The 9,179-nt window shown below is 37.4% G+C and overlaps 1 pseudogene; it reads right to left on the minus strand.

Annotated features, from left to right (window-relative positions):
• Window positions 1-682: 682 nt before the first annotated feature.
• LOC111786289 (putative polygalacturonase) lies at window positions 683-2,885 on the minus strand (annotated as a pseudogene).
• Window positions 2,886-9,179: the final 6,294 nt, after the last annotated feature.

Consider the following 9,179-nt stretch of genomic DNA (forward strand, 5'->3'; position numbering starts at 1 on the left):
AGACCTATCATTTAAAAGTTGTATTCTCTTAGGTGACTATCCTAAGCGGGTCATTAGATGTTTATTTACTATTCTACCCATGGGAGCAAATATGGACCCACACTTCCTAAAAACAACTAAAATAAAATCTTCTAATTCATTCTAAAATATTTTCTTCCTTTTTTTCTCTTTAAACATCACTTAATTTCCTAGTCCTTTTTAGGTTCCTTTCTCTTCATTTTTATCTTTTATTCTCTAAATTCTTTCAAACTTAGGTGTTCTTTTATTCTCTAAATTCTTTCAAACTTAGGTGTTACTTTACCGTAATTGATATGCACTCTCTTCTTTAAGATAGAAGATTCAATTCCTACCCCATATAATTGTTGTACTAAAAACATAAAAAAGATTATACAGAATTTGATACAATGTTGTACTAATACCATAAAAACTTCATGGTAGATTCATACATATTTGGATTTAAGAGGTTTCATTTTATTTTTTCAAATTTAGAGTATTATCTTGATGATTTTGAGTTTGAGTGTTACTAAATATTACAAATCTAATTGAAATAACTTAATTTCAAAATTATTATTATTATTTTTTTTTTTTATAAATTTTAAAGGAAAAGACATTTGATCTATATCTTCATTAAATTTTTCATTACCATTTATTCTATAGAATTTTTTAAAAAACAAAGTCTCTACTAGAAGGTAGGAATTTCAACAGACCATGACTTCAACTGAACATTCTCAATTGGCAGCTTATCTTCAGGAAAGTCACATCCACCACTTTTCGCTGCCTTAGCCAATGGAGCACATGGCGGCCGATCCACATCACTACTAAATCCCTCAACTTTTGTACAGTTCCACTGCAACTTTTTAGGCTTCTTCGACAATCCAATCTTCACATTCGAAATACAAATATCCGTGAATGGATCTCCCGATATCCCTGCCAAATTCGCCGACATATTAACATTCTTAGCCACCACGTCTCTGTAATTAATGTTCTTAATCACCGGCAATGCTGAGGGATCAAACTTGTCATCTGCATGCGATTTGTAGTCTCCAGTCATCCAGAAGACATATTTCATCGTGGATAGAAACATTCTTCGGACGAAAATGTCCTTTACGAAACCACCTCGTCCGCGAGCGGTTTTGATTCTGACAGCAGACTGTGTATTGATTGCAGTGACGTTTTCGATCCTGACGTTGCGAATTCTGCCAGACATTTCGCTGCCAAGGGTGATACCTGCAGAATCTGGTGATATGCAAGTGAGGTGGCGAATGACAAGGTCCTCGGTCGGCATTCCGAACTTGATACCATATTGGTCCCATCCGCTCTTGATGGCAATGCAATCGTCACCGGAGACAATGTAGCAGTCTTCGATTCGAGTGTTTGGAACAAGAATCTGATAAATCGAATAGAGAATTAGGGAGAGGGATTGACAAAGAAATGAACCCTAATCACATTTTGCATTTTCACCCAACCAAACCCAACTAGATTAAAAATAAATCATAATAATATTATATATATATATATATATATATATATATATATATATATATATATATATATATATAATTTTAGTTGGAATGATTTGAATGGTATATTATTACAAGTTTTAACTTTTTTTTTTCTTTTCTTTTTTTCTTTTTTTCTTCTTTCAAGCATAATCCTAAAATATAAGTATAATGGGATTGAAATGAAATAGTGAAACGTGCTATAAATCGGATGGACAAACCAAGAAGGTGAGTTGATCAAAGTGAGATCCGAGATCTGGATTTGATCAGAGTACATGATCTCGATCACATATGGTCGTGTTACCTTGAGCTCCCCTTTCTTAAATTTTTCCCACCAAGAAGATCCCTGCCCATCGATTGTACCGTTGTTACCCCATGTGACCAACCCAACTTCATTTTCTATAAATGTTTTTGTTATGTTTTCATTTACTTTAATTTTTTTTATTTAATTCTAATAGCATAGAAAAGTAATAGAAAAATAATCACCTGTGATAACCACATCGGTGAGATTAGTTCCAAAGATGAGACTGCTGTACCGTCCATCGGGAGCATCTCTTCCTCCTCCATAAGATTGGAGAACTTCCACAAGTGGCCATTCTGATTCATTTTGCACTTAAGAGGAACAAATTCGACTCATTTATTTTGGATTGAAGTACTTATAGATTAAAGTACTCAAATCACCACTCCCAAAGTTAGCTTTATAAAAATAAAATACTCGATGGGTCGAACCTGGGATGCAAGAATTTTTGCTTCTTTATCAATAAAAAGTGTGTAATGGCTAGTCAGATTAAAACTTCCAGTCAGTCATTTCCCTGGCGGCACGATCAATTGAGCACCACCATCTGCCGCGAGTGTGCTGAGATGTTCAATCGCTTTTCGGAACGCGTGAGTATTTGAAGTTACTCCATCACCGACGCCGCCAAACTCCGTCAGCAACGCCGAGTGTTTTCGACAATTGATGACCTGAAATTTCAGAGAGTTCGAACTTAGACGTGGATTCATAGCGTCCACTGTGGCTAAGCTCACCAATGCCAGTACAATCACGGCTGAGATTCTCACCGCGGTAACCTGCCGAACAAAATCACAGATGATTCAATCTCTCTTTGTTTCTCGATAAAATAATGTTGAAAACGACAGTTAGGTTTATTAGTTCATCTTTGTGTTGGTTACATGAAAGAAACAAAGTTTTTCAATCAACTAATCCTGATTTTGAACAAAAACTCATAATCATTTTAAGTAATGGGAAAGAAAAACCAATGAAAAGTAGAATAACAAGTCAAGCCCACACCATCAATAGAATGAAATAAAGAAAAAAAAAAGTGAAATTCAAAGAGAAAGAAGAAGAAAAATTACATTGATTTTTGTGGGTTTTGGAGGAAGTTCCATGATTAATTTTCTTGGTGAGTTTATGATTTTTAGATTAAGGGGAAAAATGATTTTATAGGATAATTTAGGAATAAAAAATAAGAAAGGGATTTATTACTATTACTATTATTACTTTTTTTTAAGGGTGAAAATTTGGGTGGTAAATGAAATGGTTGGATTGATTAAAAATATTAGCTCAACAAACTGTTTAGGAAAATATAACGTGTAAAGAAACATAATAAGTGAGATCGTTTTAAATTTGACATCTTGTTTTTGTTGTTTTTTTTTTTAATTATTTTATATGTATTAGAGTGTTAAAATAGTTACTCCAAGAACACGATCAAACCAAGTAAAATAAATCAGTATTTAAAAACAAATTAACAAAGGTTTTCTATATTAGTAATTAATTTTTATTAAATATTTTTTAGTAAATTATTCGAACAACTCGAATCAACCGAATATTTTATGGTTAGATTAGGCGAATTCATTATTTGATAAAGATTTATTGGATTGAAAAAGTTTACTATCCAAAAAATTAAATTAGGTCTAAAACCTGTTGAATTCAAAATAATTGTTTGTTTAGTTTTAAATGATATTTCTATATTGATTTGATTAACCTCTAATTAAATCAGTTATTTATTCACATGACTTGTATATATGGGCGGAAATCTCTTCAAATATGGTAAGTATAACTCAATATTAATCTCCATTTATTCTATTGATATTTTTGTTAAAATTTTCTTTTATATTTTTTTATTTATTAAGAAACTATTTAATATGGAGTCATTATCTAATATAGAAATTAGCTAATTTCTTGTTATCAATAAATAATTATTATTAAGTAGATATTTGAAATTTTAATGCAAATCCTTCAGAATAAAAAAAAATATAGAATGAATATATGGTAAATTTTTTACATTTAAAAACAAAAAGGATGAAAATTAAAAAAATGTATAGGTATGTGCTATATACAAATACATAACATAGAAAACCTCCGACTCACCTCCAGCATTCACATCCACTAATCGTGGTCACACCCATAGAAGCTACCTTGGTTCCTCTAACAACCAGCGAGGTCGTTCTTATTCCCACAAAAACAACTCTTCCAATTAAGGATGAACCCACTCAGGTTAGGGTCGTCGACCACCTCACTGCCAAATATGCCGCAAAGAGGGCCATTATGCCGACCGCTGCAACCAACGGTATGTTCGACCTGATTCTTCTCATGCTCACCTTGCTGAAGCCTTTAACATGTCATGTTCTATTGCTGGACCCGATGCTGCTGATTGGTTTCTGGACACTGGGGCTTCGGCCTATATGACTGCCGACCCATCTATTTTGGATCAGTCTAAAAATTACACGGGTAAGGACTCTGTGATCGTAGGAAACGGTGCATCCCTACCCATTACCCACACCGGTACTCTTTCTCCTGTTCAAAATATTCACTTATTAGATGTCTTGGTTGTCCCTCATCTCACTAAAAATCTTCTTTCCATCAGTAAATTAACGTCTGATTTTCCTCTCTCCGTTACATTTATTAATAATCTTATTACTATCCAGAATCGTCAAATAGGAAGGGTGGTGGCCACCGGTAAAAGAGATGGAGGACTATATGTGCTGGAGTGCGGCAACTCTACTTTTATTTCAGTCCTTAGAAATAAATCTTTACGTGCTTCATATGCTTTATGGCATACTCGTCTGAGTCATGTGAATCATTCTGTTATTTCTTTTTTAAATAGAAAAGGTCATCTCTTTCTCTTAAGTCTTTATTGTCTTCTCCATCATTATATAATACTTGTCAGCTTGCAAAAAGTCATCGATTGCTTTATTCTTGCAATTAACGTAGATCGTCTCATGTGTTAGATCTTATTCATTGTGATCTTTGGGGTTCTTCCCCCGTCAAATCAAATTCGGGTTTTCTTTACTATGTTATTTTTATTGATGATTATTTTCGATTCACTTGGCTTTACCCTTTAAAATTTAAATATGATTTCTTTGATATTTTTCTTCAATTTCAAAAATTTATGGAAAATCAATATTCTTCTCGTATTAAGGTATTTCAAAGCGATGGAGGTACCGAATTTATTAGCACTTGTTTCAAAACTCATTTACGTAATTTTGGCATCCACCATCAACTCTCTTGTCCATATACACCTGCTCAAAATGTTCATGTTGAGAGAAGAAATCGTCATGTGACTGAGACTAGCTTGGCCCTTCTCTTTCACTCTCATCTTTCTCCTCGTTTTTGGGGTTGACGCCTTCAGCACTGCAGCTTATATTATCAACCAGTTGTCTACTCCACTTCTTAGAGGTAAGTCACCCTTTGAACTCTTCTATGGCTACAGTCCACATTATGACAATTTTCATCCCTTTGGTTGTCGTGTTTATCCTTACTTGCGTGATTATATGCCTAACAAGTTTTCTCCCCGCAGCATTCCTTCTATTTTTTTTAGTTGTAGTCCTGCTCATAAAGGGTTCCGCTGTCTTGATCTTGCCACCACTAAGCTATATATCACCCGCCATGCTCAATTTGATAAAACTCACTTTTCTGCTATACCTAGCTCCCAGGCCCAACCTCTTTCCTCTTTTCCTATTTCAAATTTCTTGGAACCACATTTTTATCATATTGATTCATCTCTCCTACCACTTCATCATCGCACATTCCTCAATCCAGTTCATCCTCGTGTGATATTTGTTCTCACCTTGTGGATGAGTCTTGATACTTCTATTGATTCCTCTTCTTTGGGCACTCATCCTACGATCACATAAGTTAAAGCTGGTATATTCAAGACTCGTAATCTAACAAATCTTGGTATTTTGGGCTCATTTGGACTTCTGCGGCTAAGAATCCTGCTTGGGTTGCTGCCATGGATGAAGAAATTCGAGCGTTACAACAAAATGATACTTGGACTTTGGTTCCTCGCCCTGCCAACACCAACATCGTGGACTCTAAATGAGTGTTTCGTATTAAATATTTGCCCTTTTATTTGCCTTACATTTAAATGATAGTTGAATTGGATACAAGGACGCTCAGCTTGCGGGGGTGTTAAGGATAGTTGACCATTCATTATAAGGCAAATATCTAGTATTGCCCTTCTATTAAGGGCAAATATACTAATTTATTATTCTTTCCTTTTGTTCTGGTTCTTTTCATATTATTTGTAATTTACTGTAACGACCCGGGAAAGAAAGAAAAAAAAAATATATATATATATATATATATATTATTAATATATATATATATATATATATTAATAATAAATAAATAAATAAATGAAAACAAAAAAAAAAAAAACAAAAAAAAAAAGAAACTCAGTCGCCGGAAAACCCGCGAGTTTTCCGGCGACCGCCGAGTTTCGCGGAACCCACGCGAAACAACGGCCACAGCACGCCCACCCTCAGCCCAGCATCTTTAGAACGCCTGCAAAGGGAGAAAAGAGAGAAATTTCGAGAGAGAGAGAGAGAGTTCGGACAAACGTCGGCGAGTGTCCAGTTTCTCCGACGAGCCCTCAAACCACCCTTAAACCGACACCAAACGACCTGTTACTACCGTAAGAGAGATCCCTAACGAAAGCACAATAACTCAGGGTGCGTTTTGTGTTATTTCGTAAGCGTCGTCGTCGGTAACCGAGGTCGGAAAATTGATTCTTAGATCTATGGCTTTTAGGAGCTTTTAGGCCGCAAAACTCCCAAAAAAGGAAAGAAGAACGACGAACAAAGAGGAAAAAGGAAGGAAGAGGACCGAAATCGACAACGGAAATGCCGCGGGAAGGAGAGAGAAAGCTCGCCGGAAAATCGGCCAAAGTCGGGTAAGGAAGACGAGATCCACGGATCCGGGTCAACCCGAACCCAGAACCCGGGAGAGCCAGCCCGTTCCTCCCTTGGCCTCTGCCTTCGGCCCAGCCCAACTACAGCGGCCCAAACCTCAAACCGGCCCAGAAGCTACGGTTCAGCTGAACCAACCCAGACTAGACCCACGGTCCAACTGAGCCGGCCTGCAAACCAAACACTTGCGGCCCAGCCCCGTAAGCCGAGGCCCAACGTTTAGCCTTGGCCTAGTAGCCTTCCACAGCCCGCAACCTGAACCACGACCCGAACCAGACTCCGACCCGCGCTTCGACCCGACACTACCGCCCGACGTGGCTTTCTCTGCTGCTGCCACGTGTCATACAGCGGCGCGGCAGTCCTCGGCTCGGCTCGGCACAAACGGCTCGGGCTCCCTCCGGTGACGCTCCGGCGGCTCCTCCGGCAGCTCCAGCGGCTGTTCGGCTCGGCTCACCTGTTTTCAGCCCGGTTTCCACTGTTTCGACCCTCCCGGATCTGTTTTCGGCCCCGATTAAGGTATCCGAGGCCGTTTTAGAGCCGTATTTCACATTTATTAAATTATAGGTAAATTAATTGTGAAATACTAACAGAAAGTGGTGAACGGCGTGATAGGAAACAAACCCAGCGAAGTAGGAAGTAGCTCTCACGGAACGGGAGCTTACGTTTAGCTATTTAGGGAGTACTTCGGCCGAGGCCAACCAAGTAAGTGGCCTTACTATAGGATAGGCTAAATAGATTGTATGATGCTTGATGATATGTGACAGTTTATACATATTTTGTTGAGTGACGCTTAATATGTTTGACGCACGTTGTGGCATTATGATGAGCATGATGATTGCATGATTTTTACCTTAATATGATGATGTTTTCCATATTGAGCATGCTAGATGATGATGAGTGCCATATTGCATCATGTCGTTAGATCGACGTAGGACACAACCCTAAGAGCATGAAAATGATATTAATATAAATATCCACGATATGCGTTACCTAGAGTAACAAAGAGATGAGACTAGAGGGTTGTGTCAGAAGAGACATTACGATGGATTTAGAGGGACCTCATGCATTTTGTATGTTCATAAGCATAGGGCTACTTCCCCTAGAGATGATGAGTGCGGACGCGCACCTTATGATGAGCGCGAATGCGCACAGGTGCGAAAGCACACAGATGAGGGTGTTCATGAGGCGCATGACACTATGGGGTTCCGCTGACCTCCGGACGTCGCTACAGATTAGCTTGACCAGAGAGTCCAGGGGGTGTGCGAGCGCCCTGGGGACTCACACTCGCACGTGTGAGTCGTGTGTAGGGAAGTACTACACATCCAATTTGTCCGAGATTGGAGGCCACCCCTAAGATGATTAGAGATAGGTCCCTATTCATGATTGCATGTGTTTGCATTAGCATGGCCCCTATAGTGGGGTCACTTACTGAGTATTTTCTTCGAAATACTCAGGCCGTGTGCCATATTGTTTTTCAGGTAAAGGCAAGGCTCCCATGTACGGTGGACGGTGGCATCGTGATCAGAGACTGTGGCGCGTGCATAGGATAGTTGCATATTTTATTCCTAGTCTTGGTTAGGATAGGGCGTTTGCATTTCATTCATTTATTAATTAATTTGTAATCGTTTTATTTTATCTTTTTGAACTCCAGCACGATATTTGAAACACGTAAGTCCGGCAGTATTTTCCAATGTTTTAATGTATTCTGAAGTTTTTAAATTTTTCCGCTAATAAAGATGAGCATGCTTAGATTTTTTTTCTGCATTAGGGATGAGCATGAGACGTTAGTGGCGACTCTAGATATGTGGAAATTTAGGGTCGTTACATTTACTATATTTCTTTGTTCTGTAAATGATTATAAACAAGAGAACTCTCACCACCATTTAGTGCGGTGGTTTCATCAAACATTCACAATTACAAGCTAGTCAATTCTTCATGAGTTATTCATAATTACAACTGGATCAAAAGTTCATTTTATCCATGTAATTACATTTTTTGCCTTAATATCATCGATTCTCTAGTGAATAATTTGTTTATAATCTAATTATAAATTAAGCCTCTCTTGGGACGTTGAGAAGGTGGGATCCATTCTTCAAGTCTTGAAATTAGCACATAAGAACATTATTCATCTACTTGCCTTATATGAGAAAACGTTAATTCCATTTCATGAAATTATGTTTCGAGCTACCTATTTGACCAAGTCCTCAAAATGGTAAAGATATTGAATTGGATACAAAAGTCATTCTCACCCATACAAATCAATGAACAACACATAACATGTAGGAATTCATAATTAAGTGAGGATTAAGATCGAGTCACATATGATCATCATGCAAAATATTAATTTTCTCAATTAATTGATTTACAAAGAGATTAAATTTTGTGGTCCAATCTTATACAAATTCATTGTATAGATAACCACACTCGCATGCCTCCACAAGAATAATTTGGATCAAATCATTTGTAACGATTACAAAATGCGGCGAATCA

The sequence above is a fragment of the Cucurbita pepo genome, unplaced genomic scaffold (assembly GCF_057944985.1).
Source record: "Cucurbita pepo subsp. pepo isolate OVF unplaced genomic scaffold, ASM5794498v1 scafford_3, whole genome shotgun sequence".
Lineage (NCBI taxonomy): Eukaryota > Viridiplantae > Streptophyta > Magnoliopsida > Cucurbitales > Cucurbitaceae > Cucurbita > Cucurbita pepo.